The sequence below is a fragment of the Pecten maximus genome, chromosome 15 (genome assembly GCF_902652985.1).
Source record: "Pecten maximus chromosome 15, xPecMax1.1, whole genome shotgun sequence".
Taxonomy (NCBI): Eukaryota; Metazoa; Mollusca; class Bivalvia; order Pectinida; family Pectinidae; genus Pecten; species Pecten maximus.
Genome location: NC_047029.1, coordinates 30,727,059 through 30,742,700, shown reverse-complemented (window position 1 = coordinate 30,742,700; position 15,642 = coordinate 30,727,059).

Sequence of the window (15,642 nt, the reverse complement as noted above, 5' to 3'; positions counted from 1 at the left end):
TCACATCTAAAAATCCAAAGTAATGGATTTCATATTATTTGTTTATTGTTCTTTGGGAAATCAATAAATAGGTAGGAGTTTAGTTTATCGGTTCGCAGTCTGGTGGTATACGGTAGCCCGTAACATACATTTAACAATTAATTCATTTTTGATCTTTTGGCCTTTTGGCCTTGACGACAAAATATCACAAAGCAGGTAACGTATTGAGTATTCAAGCGAATTTCACCTCTGAATAGGAATTTATCGATGCAACATGTTCTAAATGAGAACTGAAATTAATTGTTAAAACTACGGGAAACATCTTGAATGTTTTAATTGATTTTAACTTTGGTGTGTTGTTTTTTCACAGAAATTGTTTTGTGACAGCGGGTATCACGAAAAACACCACTTGAGGGGGAAGCAAAATACCATACGAAGGGATAAAGACTATTCAGTCACTTTTTTCTGTCGAAATTGAGGATTGTACCTGGTAAATCGATGACTGATATATCATTGGTACATACATATATATATATGTATATATGTAGAAATGTCCAATGATGTACACTTATGAATGTATATTTTATCTATTAAGATAGCTTATATAGGTAGTGGTCCTCATTTTGATTTGGATACTTAAAACGAAAACAGAAAAAAACATGTTACCTGAGAAAATAGCCAACGCTTTGGATTTATATTGTTTAACGCCCTACATTTTAAAACCTCAAACGACCTCCCAGCGTATACCAAGTGAGTGTATAGTTAAGTGTATATGTAACCATGTGATAGTTTGAAACTTCACTAAAGTATATTAACGAAAACTCCAAGCAGTACAACAAACCCGTCACATACTACTGACAACTGGTAGGTAACATTTAAAATAATTTTTAACGTTACTCAGAAAGAATAGGCAGATAGCGAGTGTTTCATTGAGAGAAGCAGGTCAAACAATCGCTTTAACAGAAAACATAGCAGAAAAGTTCTGATTCCAGGGTTCACCCGTGCAGTAGTGAATTAAAAGTGGCCTAATGATTGGACTCGCCAAATGCGCTTAAAACCCACCTTTCCATCAACATATCATCATTATGAATACGTTTGAAAACATAGTTTTCGAAATAAAAGCAACTTAGCATCTTAAATATTCGTATTTAGTTGGTATTGCTGTTTCTTTAGGTATACCTCATGTACATGTAGTTATCTTTAAGATGAAAATGGATGTGTAAAACAATATTGTGTATGACTGCTTTTATAGAAGTGACAAACGGAAAAGGAAGTGTAAACAATCAGTATCTAATAGCCAGAAGTGTAAATGGAGGCTCGGGTGTAACAAAAATTGCTTTTCGAACAGCAGACGCATTTTTGTTGTTCCTTTAATCGTTGGCAAGGAAATCCTGATGCTTGATTTAACATGCCGACAATCTGTTGTTACAACGTTCAGAGACAGCGTCTCGTGTTTCGGATAATTCGTAAGACACTATATGTGCTCCTTTAAAGAGTTTTAACACCAGACAAAACTAATCAAAAAACGTTATCTAATCAGTGGCTTAATTAACCTAACGCCAGCCTATTTAGGTTCCAAGCTGAGTGATGTATCTTTTCCCCTGTCACGTGGTGTAATTAAAAGCTGTATACATTTTAGACATATTGCCAATCAGTGTTGGTCTCAAGGGTTTATGTTTTTGATGTAAAATTTGCTTTAAGATTAATTAGTTTTGTTTTTTATTTATTTTATTTACGACCCATCTTCTCGTGAGTCATTTTAGACCCATTTAAATTGCATCTAACTTCAGACTTGAAATCTCAATTGTAGATTTGAACAGGATATTACAAAGGTACAGAAATTGGCAATTATATAGATATGTATCTGCATACATTTATATTTATGGAACCTAATCCAATTGCTCAGGGCATGCTCATTATATGCACTACTTGTGCTAACCTAGGGAGTACGGCATTTTAGATGCGATGTTCAGCTCAATAGTTACGTAACAGTCCGTTAGGACAAACGAGGATTTTAATCTGTTTCTCTGTCGCCGAATTACACATACTGTATTAAAACAAACCAGCGATGCACTCCTGCGTCATTTCTAACGTGCCTAGAATACTAATACACGATTACGACATGGGCGAATGAATTTCTGTCTGTCATTATTGCTTTACGTCTTAATGGAGTTTCATAGATTCATTAAATATAATTGTTCTCTGTCTGAAGCTTCGAATAGTGCCGTTATTATTGATAGGTATAAATATAGAGGTTTTACTTTTTGTTGTATATGGTATTTCTTTCACTATTTATTTTTTCAATAGTTACGAGCAAATGGGTTTTTTGTAATATTTGAGAAATAAGACAGCGAAAGAAATTCCATAACCCGCTCCTGAGTCAAAACCTTGTAATTGCAATTTTTGTATGGCTTATAATCTTCCCGACCTACAACATTATTTCTCAAAAAGCGCGTATATATCAGCCAGTGGAAATTATATTTTCAGTATGTGATCAACAACAATAATTCCTATTGGCAATGATTTAAGACAAACAAAAGCTTGTATCTGCATTGAATTTGCCACAAACGAAACAAGTACAGATTTCAACAGAAAAGACTGACAGTATGTTTATTTTGTCTTTTTGAAATCATCATTAGTATCATTTGAAAAAAGGATGATGCCAGAATCAAAGTGTGCAAAACTATGTTCTTTCTGCATTGAGTATCGGACAAAGGATGATGATGATGTCTTGGACTTAATCACCAAATTAGACAAAGGAAGTTGAGTCACATAAAAGTGAATGTGTGAAAGATTTAATCCTTACCTAAACTTCCGTCTTTTTATTGTCGGGCATCTACAAAAAGGTTATATCTTCAACCGGATATACACTCATTCAATAAACTGTATCGTCAGAACAAACAAATTTGTGTAGATTATGGAGAAGAAACAGTTAGTGGACGGATGTTCAGAAAAAAATAAGATGAGATGACCGTTTGTCACGTACCCCCCCCCCCCCCCCCCCCCCCCCCCCCCCCAAAAAAACAAAACAACAACAAAAACAAAAAACAAATCAATGCGACAATTGTTGTGGCCGGGATACCAAAACGTGGATGACCATGTCTATGTGGAATACATCAAGCGAAAGGAAGAAGGCAAGGGACAAAGACGGTGCTGTGACTGACGATGGTACGGTATCAACAATGGATTTGCAGGTATTGTTGGCGCCTTATCTAAAAGCAAATGCTATGCACTATAAGTGTACAGTGATTTATCATAACTACACTTTTTATGACCGTACAACAGGAAATGTTTACTGCTATTTTTGGTACGAGGAAGAAGGGACGCTTACACCCACACACGTTTGCTTAATGCATTCAGGTTAACATTTGTCCTGAGTTCGGAAACGTTTCAACTCTGAAAATATATGGTGATTGTTGCACAAACTAAAATAGAAATATCACAATGGCAAATGTTATCCTTAATCTTTCAATGGAGAAAGGAATCAAAATTCACTTAAAGATGCTAGAAAAGGGTCGTAAGTAAATGTAGTGTGACACAGTTCGCAGTGCTATTGAAAGGGTAAGGAGAAGTCGACCATTCTATGTTCATGCAGAATGGATAGAAATAATGAAATTATCAAAAAGATGCACGCCGTGACCATAACGTCTCCAGAGATTAAACAGTTGTACGGTTGTACAACTCCATTTAACCTGGAGCAAAAGTAGAGGATACATGTGTAACAAACCTAAGAATACTCAAGTATGTCCTAACAAGACAATACTGTATCGAACAAGCTACTCTTGCATGCAATACCAAACATTTTCTAGAAGAGTAAAAGTTTCCGATAGCATGGTTGATGAGGTTCCGCAAGCCCATTCAAACTCCTTCAAGATTAAGGCAGCAACATTCAATCATCAAGAGGATCTAAAATATGTGCCTCGTGACTACCACGGATTTTACTATTCATAAGAAATGACATGAATACAAAATGGCGTATTGTACATTGTAGTTTGTTAATTTTACAGTTTTTCTTCTGAAAAGTTTGAGATTTGCAGTTACAAGGTTTTGACTCGTGAACGACAACAGCCACAAGTTTGTGTGAACTGAGGATAATAAGACCTGTTTTGTGTCAACGTTTTTTTTCTTTACCTCAAAATCTATTGGGGTGCACGGATATGACCAATAGTGATTTTCCGCAAATATTTATTCAAAACTGACGATTTCGTACATGTATGAAAATGTTAAAACTTATTACAAATCATAACAAATAGAAAGTAAGTTTCTTATTTGCAAAGCAATAGATTGGTATGTTTTTAGGATATGACAAACAACAATCACAAACAACTTTTTGTGCGTTATAATTTCGGGAACCTCTGAAACAGCCGCTAGCCAATCAATACGCATTGAACCGTTGTTTAAAAACTAAACCCGGTCAAAAGTCACAGTGTCAACGAATCAAAACGCATTTAAAGTTGATTTTACGTGTTTTGTAAACTAAATGTTATTCAACTGTTGTAATGATTTTTATACACTTGGAGATTAATAACACCCACCTATTGTGTTAGAAATGGTGTTATTTTTATTCCCTTCCACATGCACATAAAAGTAGATATTTACAGGTAATAAGATTCATGTGTGTCATGAAAGTTGCAGGTATTATAATTATAGTGTTTGATTTGTTTATCACAACAAATATAAAGAGTATTTAACAGTGTCTTCGGAAATACCAAATATGTTTCACCAGTGCGCAGTACGAGTGAAAAAAAATCATAATATTAGCTACATGAGTGAGCTATACTTGGTATTACTGAAAATACTGTTAGACGTTCTGTCAAAACATAACGGGTCAGCTTTAATTTTCCCCATTGTCGTTTGCAAGCAGTGTTTTGATAGGTCAAATAAAAAAGTTGATATTTTTCTCTAGTTAAATATATCAGAAAAAAGTGATATTTTTCACTAGTGTTCAGTCATATCCTTTTCAGGTCCAGGTAATATTGTCAATAGCATATAGTCATAATGGTATCATGCAACCCTATGAGTAACCATGGTAAACATTGTAGTAGTAAGAGGCTGAATGCCGAGACGTCGTCGGTTTAAATGATAATTTAAACATCTAAAAGTGAGGGATTACTCTCTGACTGAACAGCGATTCGGAACTGAAGTGTCTTTTGATAAACAGATGCATTTTAGGTATATTGTATATTTTGTAGCAAAGAATTGGGCAGCACCACTCAAATGTACGGTTTTAAGGTTATCTGACACGAAGGGTCGCGATGACCTATATCCATTGTGCTCCGTCTGCCGTTATCTGCGCTGTCCACCGTTGAACTTTTACTTTTCAAAATGCTTCACCTTAACCCGAAAGCGGATTACTTCCAAAATTTGGTGTTAAACATTATGTGGGGAGAGCAATCATATTTTGCATAAATGAGACAGGTCCGACACCTGGAGACAGGGGCGAGAGCCAAAAGGGGGAACATTGCTGAGATTTGTATTCAAAACCCTACTCTTTCTTAAAACTTTGGTGGATTACAACCCAATTTGGTGTGAAACATCCATTTGGAAGGGCTATCATTTTTACATAACTGAGGTTGGATTGAACTCTGTGGTCTGAGGGGCGGGGCCACAAAAAAAGGAACTTTGGTGATTTTCTGCTTAAAAAAATGCTACTCCTTGGATTACATTCAACTAGAGACTGGTGTTACCTCTGGGGTCAGTTGGGTAGGGCTACAAGAGAGGAATTTTGCTGAAATTTTGTTTTAAAACTTTACTGTTCCTTTACCCTTTTGTGGATTACAACTAAATTTGGTTTGAAACATTTGTTTTTTGAAAATATTTTCCTATTTTATATAAATAAGGCTGGTGTGACAAAGGGGCTAGTGGGGTATGGGGCCAGTAATGGGGAACTTTGTTGTATATATGTCAGGCATCACCGACCTGCATTTCAATTTCAAAACAACCAAAAATTCTATACAAGATGGCTTGCATGATTAGAATATTTCAATATCTTAATGTGTCAATGACTTTACATGTTGCTCAAAGTTCTTATTTATGATATTTTATATTCAAAGCTAAATTGCAAACTTCGATGAAGGCCAGATAACTGTAAAGACCTCTTGTTTTTATAAAGGGGACTGTTCTGTTGCCAAACAAGACATTTGTCTGTCGCAATGACCTACATGTATATTGGTAGTGAACGAAGCAAAGGGAAAGTCGGGTGATCTATCATGTAGGTATATCATAATCGGCAGATTGCCTCCGGTTTTCAGTTTGTGTACAAGGAATGTTTGAAATAGTGTATTATTGAAAAGACACTCTCGTGTAGCCAACAGTACGGTCACCCAATGCCTGAACCCATTGTTAACCTGAAACAACCATATGTGGTATTCTTGCCCTTAGCTATATTAAATGTATATTTAACCTGCTGTTTCTAAATATACAGCTGTAACTTAATTAAACTATCGTACATTGATATATCAGCCTTCAGGCAGTTTGCATTAGAGCAATTTACAAATTCATAATACCATTTCGTCTTGATTTCCTTCCATGAATTTATCCCATTCTCTTTATTAATACAGTTTAATGTTGTGCATGTGGCGTCCCGGTTTTACTGTCGACTTCTGTTCATTCTATATCATCGCTAAGTCAGTAACCACTTATCTTAAACAATATATTGTCAGGTGGTTTTGGGTGCGTTTCTTCGCTACATTTATTTGTTTTCAAAGTATGACTCCTATTAACTACGTTTAAAAACTTGTCTATACACATCCTAGGAAACATGGGAATATTTTTACCGCTTGGTTATCAATATGGGTTATTTCCTATAAGTAAACGTATTTGTCTAAGCAGGATACCTGATGTAGGATAAGATCTGTATTTTTGTGAAAAGAAGCACTGGTTTTGTGCTCACATGTTTAAAACACAAATAATACACAGATATCACTAACGCAGTATTCAAGAATCACTTGCGTAATGCATGTGCACACGTATTTCCAACGTAATAAACACGTGTCATTGAAGTTTCACTCAAGGATCGCTTACATATTGCAGTTACTCACAAAATATGTATATATAACTTACACAATTCACAAAATATGCACGTGAAATGCATAGAAAACACATCCGTAAGGTTGACAACATAACCTATGTTATATTTACATGTTTAACAGGATATGCTTCCTGTAAGAAAACAGGGTTGTGAATTTCGTTTTTGTAATAGTTAATGTCATTATATTTGACGGTGAAACATTATAAATTACGAACAGGAAACGATTGCTTTTCAATTTTACAGGGAATGTAGACATGATATCGTGTAGTCTACTTTGACGACAGCGTGAATATCACACCGGTACAGTCGACACTCATAAGTCGCCTTACACGTCCACGCGCGCACGTGCCGGCATGAGTATGACCAAAACACCATCCGATCAATACCATTGGCTAGGGATGGTATAAGTCGCACGTGTTAAAGAGAAGCACACCTAGCCGAATATTTCTGGCAGTATGGTACAGTTTCCTATTCGACAGTGGTAGACTATTTACGACGATTGTCATTGAGCTATTAAAACTGTTTGGGAGACATGAGGTGTATGTCAGAAACTGCTTTATGTACTGTACAACAGACAGAAAGTTGACGTTTCGTTGGTGAAAATTATTTGCTCAACCGGCGTAAAAAAGAGAAAGCGTATACTGGGATGATTATAAAAGGACAGACATGCTTTTGGAAGTGGATTTAAATGTCTTTCCAGAGAGTTGAACGCAGGACAAATACTGACGCTTTTTGCCAGCATAAACACGGCATAATGAGGTAAGATTTACCACTAAAGCATGTTGTATCCATATCAGTATTATTGACATACATGTGCATGCATGCATTTTCCAGTGCATGATTGTCTCGAATATTAATATATTCAAGTATGCTAGAATATTTTATACCAAGAGAGAATACGGAACATATTTCGTGTTGATTGAGAGGTATAATGTGACAAGAAAGACATACTTCTAAGCATATTGTATCATGTTTATCGCTAGATACACTGTAGTTCTATTTTTATGACGTTTGAGGGTAAATCAAGGTTGTTTTGAACATGCATCATTATCAAATATTTGTCTACATATATGACATATATATCTAAACAATAAGTGCTATAATTTACCGAAAAAGACATGCGAAAAAAGAAGCACACAGACTACAGAGGAAAATGTCTATTCTTACCATATATTCATAATACTGTGAAACCTAAGAAAAGTTTCTGTGCAAAGTTGAAAATGTTTATTCCGACAAAATATATTTATAACACAGTTTAACCTCAGAAAAATCCAGGGTTTTGTGTACAGCGTAGCAGGCTTGGTGTGAACAAATATATTTATAGCAAAATTTAACCTCAGAAAACTAAGATTTTTTGTGTAAAGTAGAATATGTTTATGTAAAAGACAATGTGATATCGTTTGTCAGAACCTACTATACAGCGATACCTACGGTAGAGATGAAACAGTATGACTCCTGACACTTTGAATGAGAATATATGGCATTAGTGTGTCTGTGTATTGAAGAACCTGGCAATCTGACAATTTTTCTTTTCAGTACGGTTGACAATACTAATACGTATCTATAACAGATGTAAATGGTAATATATTCTAAGTCAGCACATAATGCAAATTAGTTGTGCAATAAATAAGCGTTAGTGTATAATGGAAATAACAATGTCCGGATTGTCAGGTAAAAATACAATAGTTTCTCTATGAAATTGATCCCAGCTAGTCTGCTTTATAGGAATTGTGATACATATAAATGTAACTAAAAACAGAGAGTAGACTTACCCGACCAGTGCTCGAACACAAAACATAGTTTTTTGTTGTTTTATTTTCAATACCTATTGAAAAGTTAAAGTTTAGTTGTGATTATGCAGGACAGACTTACCGTTAGTAATTTCAAGCCTATCACCATGACTTTTGCACGTTGGTTTATTTTTGGCAGCAGGTCACATGACACCTGTGCAATGGCGGGTGTTTACGTAAGTACAGACCAGTGCTCGAACACCCCTATACAACTTTTGTTTTCAGTTTTTTTTTTGTGGTAAAGTCGGTTATATTGTAATGTACATACATCCTTTCTTAAAAAAATATTGTTCAGATTATCAAACATCCCGTGAGATAAAAATAGATCGGAACACAGCGGAAGCTGACATTTTGAACCAGTGCGCATGTCTTCCGATTCAGATCATTGTAGCATTAACGAGTAAAGACGTCCATACCTATTATTTTTTGCTACTAGAAATATCAAAACTTATTCCTCTTGTCGACATCTGTTACACAGCCATTGGTACGCGTCGACAATCAAGCTAAGGTCAACCTCTGTTTGGACAGGTGACGGTAGACAATCGTAGTGGTACCTGCTGTCACACCTGTCGCACCCAACCCAGAATCTGTCTTCGTCCGTCATTTTGATATTTTTTTCAAAACTGTGTCAGATCTACATTCGAATCATTACTTTTCTTTTAAATTATGTATTTTGCTATAATTCTTTCAAAATACAGATTTGTCCATGAATGCTAACCTTTCCGGAAACGATGTTTGTTTGATATTTGAGTGTACACTATATGATGACCATTGTCGTCTGCTCAAATTTGGATTATCGCCCTTGATAGAGAGCTATCGCTACCGGAGGTAAGAAAGTGCTGTTACATCCCATACTAATCATGTGGAATGAACGGACGGAAAGTACGATTTAGGAAATGAGAAGCAAAAATAAAGAAAGTGTTCGAGCACTGGTTCCGTTCGAGCACTGGTCAGTATAGTCTAGTCGAGATGCATGTAAATGCATTTTTGTGTATAGTGGAATTGCTTTCATATATGAATATTCTTTTCTTCGACAACCTTGGTTAATATAAATTGTAATTGAGTCTACATATTGAAAACAAACAATCTGTATAGTTACTCTATCTTCCATAAATCTCGAAAAAAATGTCGGCAGTCCAGTATTATATGATTTATGTTAAGTGGAACCACGGTTATCCGAACAGTTTTGAGTGGCTGTATGAATTATCTACAATATAGCATCGGGGGTTCGGATATTCCAGGTGGCAAAAGTAAAACCTCACTATTTTGTTAAAATGGTGAGGTCAATTTAGTGTTATACAAACCACGTCGAATCGAATATTGACCAAGGGCGAAGCCCGACTTCAACATTTCCGATTCTACCAGGTTGGAATAACATTATATTAGCCGATTCAAAGGTCTTGTAAGGTTTTTTGCAGAAAGTTGGAATCGCATTATGGTCATCTTGATAACAGGAATTATATATTTTGGCATTATGTCGTCACACTGATTTGGTCATCATAAACGAGATATACATGTAGACTCAATGTTTCTAAAATAAGAAAAATCAAGTCAAAATCTAATATCCGTATATAGTAAACGTGGAAATTTACACGAGGGGAAATTTCCGCTAATTACGCGGATCCCTTTTGATCGCGAAAATTTCCCCCACGTGTATTATTTTGATATTAATTTGAGTATACTCGAACTACAAATGAAGGTGGGTCAATCGCGAACATTACTCCCTCGCGTATAGTTAACGTATCGAATTCGCGAAATTAAACCCCCGCGAAAATAACCACTTTTACAGTATGACCATGTTTTATCCATCGATAATTTAGAAAAATCGGAACATATATAATATACCATGTTACGATACACGGAAATAAGTTATTTGATAAGAGTGTATCATAGGTATTTCTCTGTTTGGCCTGATATTCACAATGAACCATGTCATACATCGATGGCAAATAAGCGTTTAATCCAGCTGTAAATACCGCGAACGAACAAGGTGAAAAAAACAATAACAATAGCCAATATAGATAACTCTGATTATGTCAGAAGTATCCTTCGAAGTTTTCCGGCCAACATTGACAATTATCTCCCTTAACACATACGTTTACATTTTCGGCCTCGGAAAGTCGGGTACAAATAAAAAAAAAAACAAAAACAAAAACAAAACATATATTGCAACGATACGTATGTGCGCTTATTATCGTACTTTTCCCGTCGCATTCGTTCCAGAAGCAGACAGACAGACATGGAAAGCGGGGTCGGCCACTTTCTGCTGCAATCTGTATAACAAATAACTAGTTTCCATTCACAATCGATTCATGTGAAGTTATTCATTAAATGACCGGAAGCCGTAGAAGGAAGAAAACATATTGATTCCGACAAACATAATCAAAGACGAGGGGTCTCCGACAAGGAAATACCCTAATGGTAAAAAATGTAACAATTTCTAGCCGGAAGGATTGGTTATAAACTATGTATTTTCACTGAGCTCTGATTCCAGACAAACACAAATCTTTAATATTATACTCAGATATTTTTTTAAACATTGAACTCAGGGTACAAATGCAATCGTTTCAATATCTGCTCCGATAGTTGTTGAATACAACATTTATCGAAAAGCTTGATAAGTGTAATGTCAAAATTGTACTTATAACAAACTTTTGATTAATCTTCACGTATACCATGCAATTTAGATTGGATTCTGCGTTGACTTTAAAAAAGAATGTAAAGGAATTTTATCTATTTCCAAATCGTTGTCCAATTGAAGCATCATATGAATAAAGCCCCCCATGTGGCGGTCGAGCATCTGTTTGTACAATGACTCCAAACTACCCACTCTTATATATTGTAAAACTCGTTACGAGTTCTCAGAGGTTTCAGCAGACGGCTTCGAGTCTCATTGCTGCTTGTACAATGACTGCAAACTACCCACTCTTATATATTGTAAAACTCGTTACGAGTTGCGACATTTCTGTATTTCTAAGAATAAAGGAAGGGCAATTCACACAATGTTATTTACTATTTATGCAGAAAAATCCCAAGCTTCAACAGAAAGGAACATACTAAATGAGAAACAAATCGTGGTAGTCAGATTGTCGACTAGATTGTTGTTCCAGGTGAATCTTCATTAAAAAACAATTAATGTTGAATTCATCAACCTTTTTTTCAAATGGCATTGTTTATAGGTTGGTAAGTGTCTATTGCATTATGATATTTTTGACTTATTTTGAGTTTCCTCCGTTACCTCCTTGCTGTCAACACTATACGCCCTTGGCATCACTGATCAGTCAAAGATGGACGAACCAGCTCCATGATGGGGTTAAATTCAATTTTGGCTCTACTGTTTCTGACTCTTAATGTATATTGAAAAGTTTTAATGTTTCTGTACATACAATTAGAAAAAAAATCATAATCTAGCACCCGGTTAAATTTCGTCCTCTTCGTTGCACTGAAAGAGTACACTAGGGGACTTGACGTTGATTAGAGTGAAGAATAAACGGAGAAGCTGGTTATTGGTCAACGTTAAGAGTTTTTTTATGTTGGTAAGATGTAATTACATATTAGCACCTCTGACAACCAGAAATGATTATTTCTTAAAGCATTGTATAGCAGAATTAGTTACCCCTAGTCCACAAAAATTACCCGTATCCGTCAAACTATAAGTACATCATTTTACCACTCTGCACAGACAAGTAGTGGTCCATTGTGCGGTGCTTTCCCCTTGTATTTTCATCTACTCCTTTTGAAAATAATATAAGACACTTTAATTGCTTTAAAAAAATAGTTGATTTATGAAAGAGTTAAGAACATTTGCTGTTATAATGTTTTTAAATCTCAGGTGCAATGATTTATTTATCCTTCAGAATTTGACTGCACTTTATGCTCGTTATATTCACACATTCGAACAGAGGGACTATTTCGATTTCGCGTTTTCCATTCGTCAGCGTATTTGGTCTTTTTTTCTCCGTGATTAAATAATGAGCATTACATGTAACACAAAGAAGAGTGATGCACTTTGTCAAACCCTCAGCGATAATTGGTCACCAGCGATTAATGAAATATTACATGGAGAACCAGAGCATATTTTCATAAAATTTTACTGATAGGTTTAACAAGATGATAAAAAGGGACAATGCATTTACTTTGATAGGGACGACCAGAATCGAGACGTATCCTTTATCTACACGTACGTGTAGACAAAATGCTAAATTTCAGAATTCTTGAACCTTAGTCAACCAATACCTTTTCGATATTTCTCCTTGACATGTCATTTCCTCTGTCATCAATTGTTCCATATTGCTCAAATTATGAATATCTGTTCACTCATATGCAATTTATAGTTTGTAATTATCCTGTATAAGGAAAAAGATATAGGCAAGCAAAGTGGAACATACTTTTTCGGAACAACCTGTGAAAATGACGTCATATGACACTTTTAATTTGCATTAAATTGGCAAATCTAATGGAAGTTTTTGATGATTCAATGAAAAACGAAATACTACTAAAATTGTATGACACTACTTTTTAATGTAACGTATGGCATATTTCAGTTATAAATGTAAGTGATTTTATCATGTCGAGAAGTCGGGAATCCCCTGTACTATGGCACTACCTGTTTTGTATTAAAACATCCATCCCCAACGTTCATATAAACACGAGTTTCGCCTATATAGTGCCACATAATGTTTGGTTTGGTTTGGTTTGGTATATTTTGTTTAACGTCCTATTAACAGCTAAGGTCATTTAAGGACGGCCTCCCGTGCGTGCGACATGCATGTAGGGCGTAAAAATTGTACCTGCTGCCCCCATTGCATGATCGTAAGAGGCGACTAAATTTGGGATCTTATCTTTTCTCTTCTTTTTGAACAACTTTCTTCTTCCTAATGCCTCCCTTGACAATGCCTCACTTTTGGCCTTTAGTTGAGCGTTCGCCACTGTGAGGAAGGTTTTGGGTTCTGTACCTTGGCCGAGACATACCAGAGTCTTTAAAGATGGTAGTTGCTATTCCTGCGTAGCCACATAATGTACAATGCATTGATATAAGATCGGTTGGGTAATACTTGTATTCCAGAGGTCTCAGGTTCAACTCCACCGATCGAGCTAACCCTGTCCCCAACCCCACCGCCCCCGCCGGGCAGATGCTTTCACATATATAAATATGATTCACAAATCTTTACATGAGCATCAAGGTACCAGATTGTATGATTAATTGAATCTATTTCAGGGTCTGTAGACATCGATCACATGACCTCCTAATTACTAGCCTTTCATTCTCTCTAGCCGAGAGATATACTGCTGCGTGTAGTTTACCAGAGTTGCACTTACTATTACAAGACGAAATTCGTTATTACGAAGAAAAGCCATGGTACCGCTCAAGTTTATGTTGTCATGGAAACCCTGTCCGGTTTCCGTATATCCATCTTCCTTATTATAATCATTAACGCTTCAACTAAAATTTTCTAACGATTGCGTAAATTGAATGACATTTATCCTGTGATCAGAGAAAGCTCCACCTTGCACTCTTGGGAAGCTTTGACAATAGTTGGGTAAAATTAAAACTTTTCAGGATAATTTTGTTGAAATAATTACATCCGCTTAAATTAGCAGACGACACCCAAATGGCGCCAGAGGAAGACATTCTTTGTCCTGCTCGTAGTTCCAATTGACAAGTGAATTAGCGTCCGTGAATTCCAATCAAGTCAAGACAAAGAACTGAGTCACATGCATCCTGAACCTATTCACTGCAGCTTATTTGAGATTGATGTTAGATTAAGCAGTAAATCAACTCGAAACACCTCTCGTATTATTCAAACGTTAATTTTTTAAATATAGATTTAAAAAAAAAATACACTGTTACGTATTTATTTTTCTTGAAAGCAACAATCCAGAAAAAAACTACTTGTAAACGAAATCGTAATTCTTGCTCCAAACCGATTAAAAGCATATGAATAAATATAGATTATCATGGAAAAACTGGAAAAGGGTGAATGTTTGAGAGTATCAGGACATGCAAAACATATCCGAAAACTCCAGCGGAACGTGAACGTTTGGCTCTGTTATCAACATGTCATGCTTGGCTCTTCGGCTTAGTCGCCATCATGCATACGAGTTCAAATACGACAAACAAAATTGTACCAAAGCTAATGACTTAAACTAGGTATGATATCGCCGCAAATGAAACATTCGTTTTTTTTAAAATATTGAAATATTGAAATTGTGGTATTTTTTAGCAAAGAAGACCAGTCGTTTCCATCCGAATATGGTCAGTTACTGGTCATACACATCAGTATGGCTTCGATCGGAGGTTATATACGGTCAAGGCGTTGAGTGGCCAGTCTTTGCTGGACAATCTAGTTATTCCTACATTATAACAGGAAGACCTATAAGGCGGGTTTCTAAGACCTACGTATTATAGTTTGTATACGGGGACATGTCGGGGAAATTGAATACTCCGAGAGTATGTATAGATTCATTATCTAAAAGAAAGTATATCGCCATCGATCGAAATGTAATATTCTGACGATACCTCTCCGGATTTCGTTATACTCTGTTGATTTCTAGGCGGCGATTTTAGCTGACATTCAGATAAGTGTGTTTCGTTATAGGAAACCAAACTGAACCAGGTGAATGTAATTAAGCGACTAGTATATTTTGGGCTTCATTTTCATTAATGTTATCTGTGTCTGACTAAGAATGTTATTGTCAACAGTTCAATAATCGCAATTTATTTTTTGTATTAATTTTAGCATCCAATTCAAATAGAAATGTCGTGGATGATTGAACATTGAAAATAACTGCCATCTCCAAGGGCTGGTCGCAATTTATCCAAGGACTATATTGTACATCGCC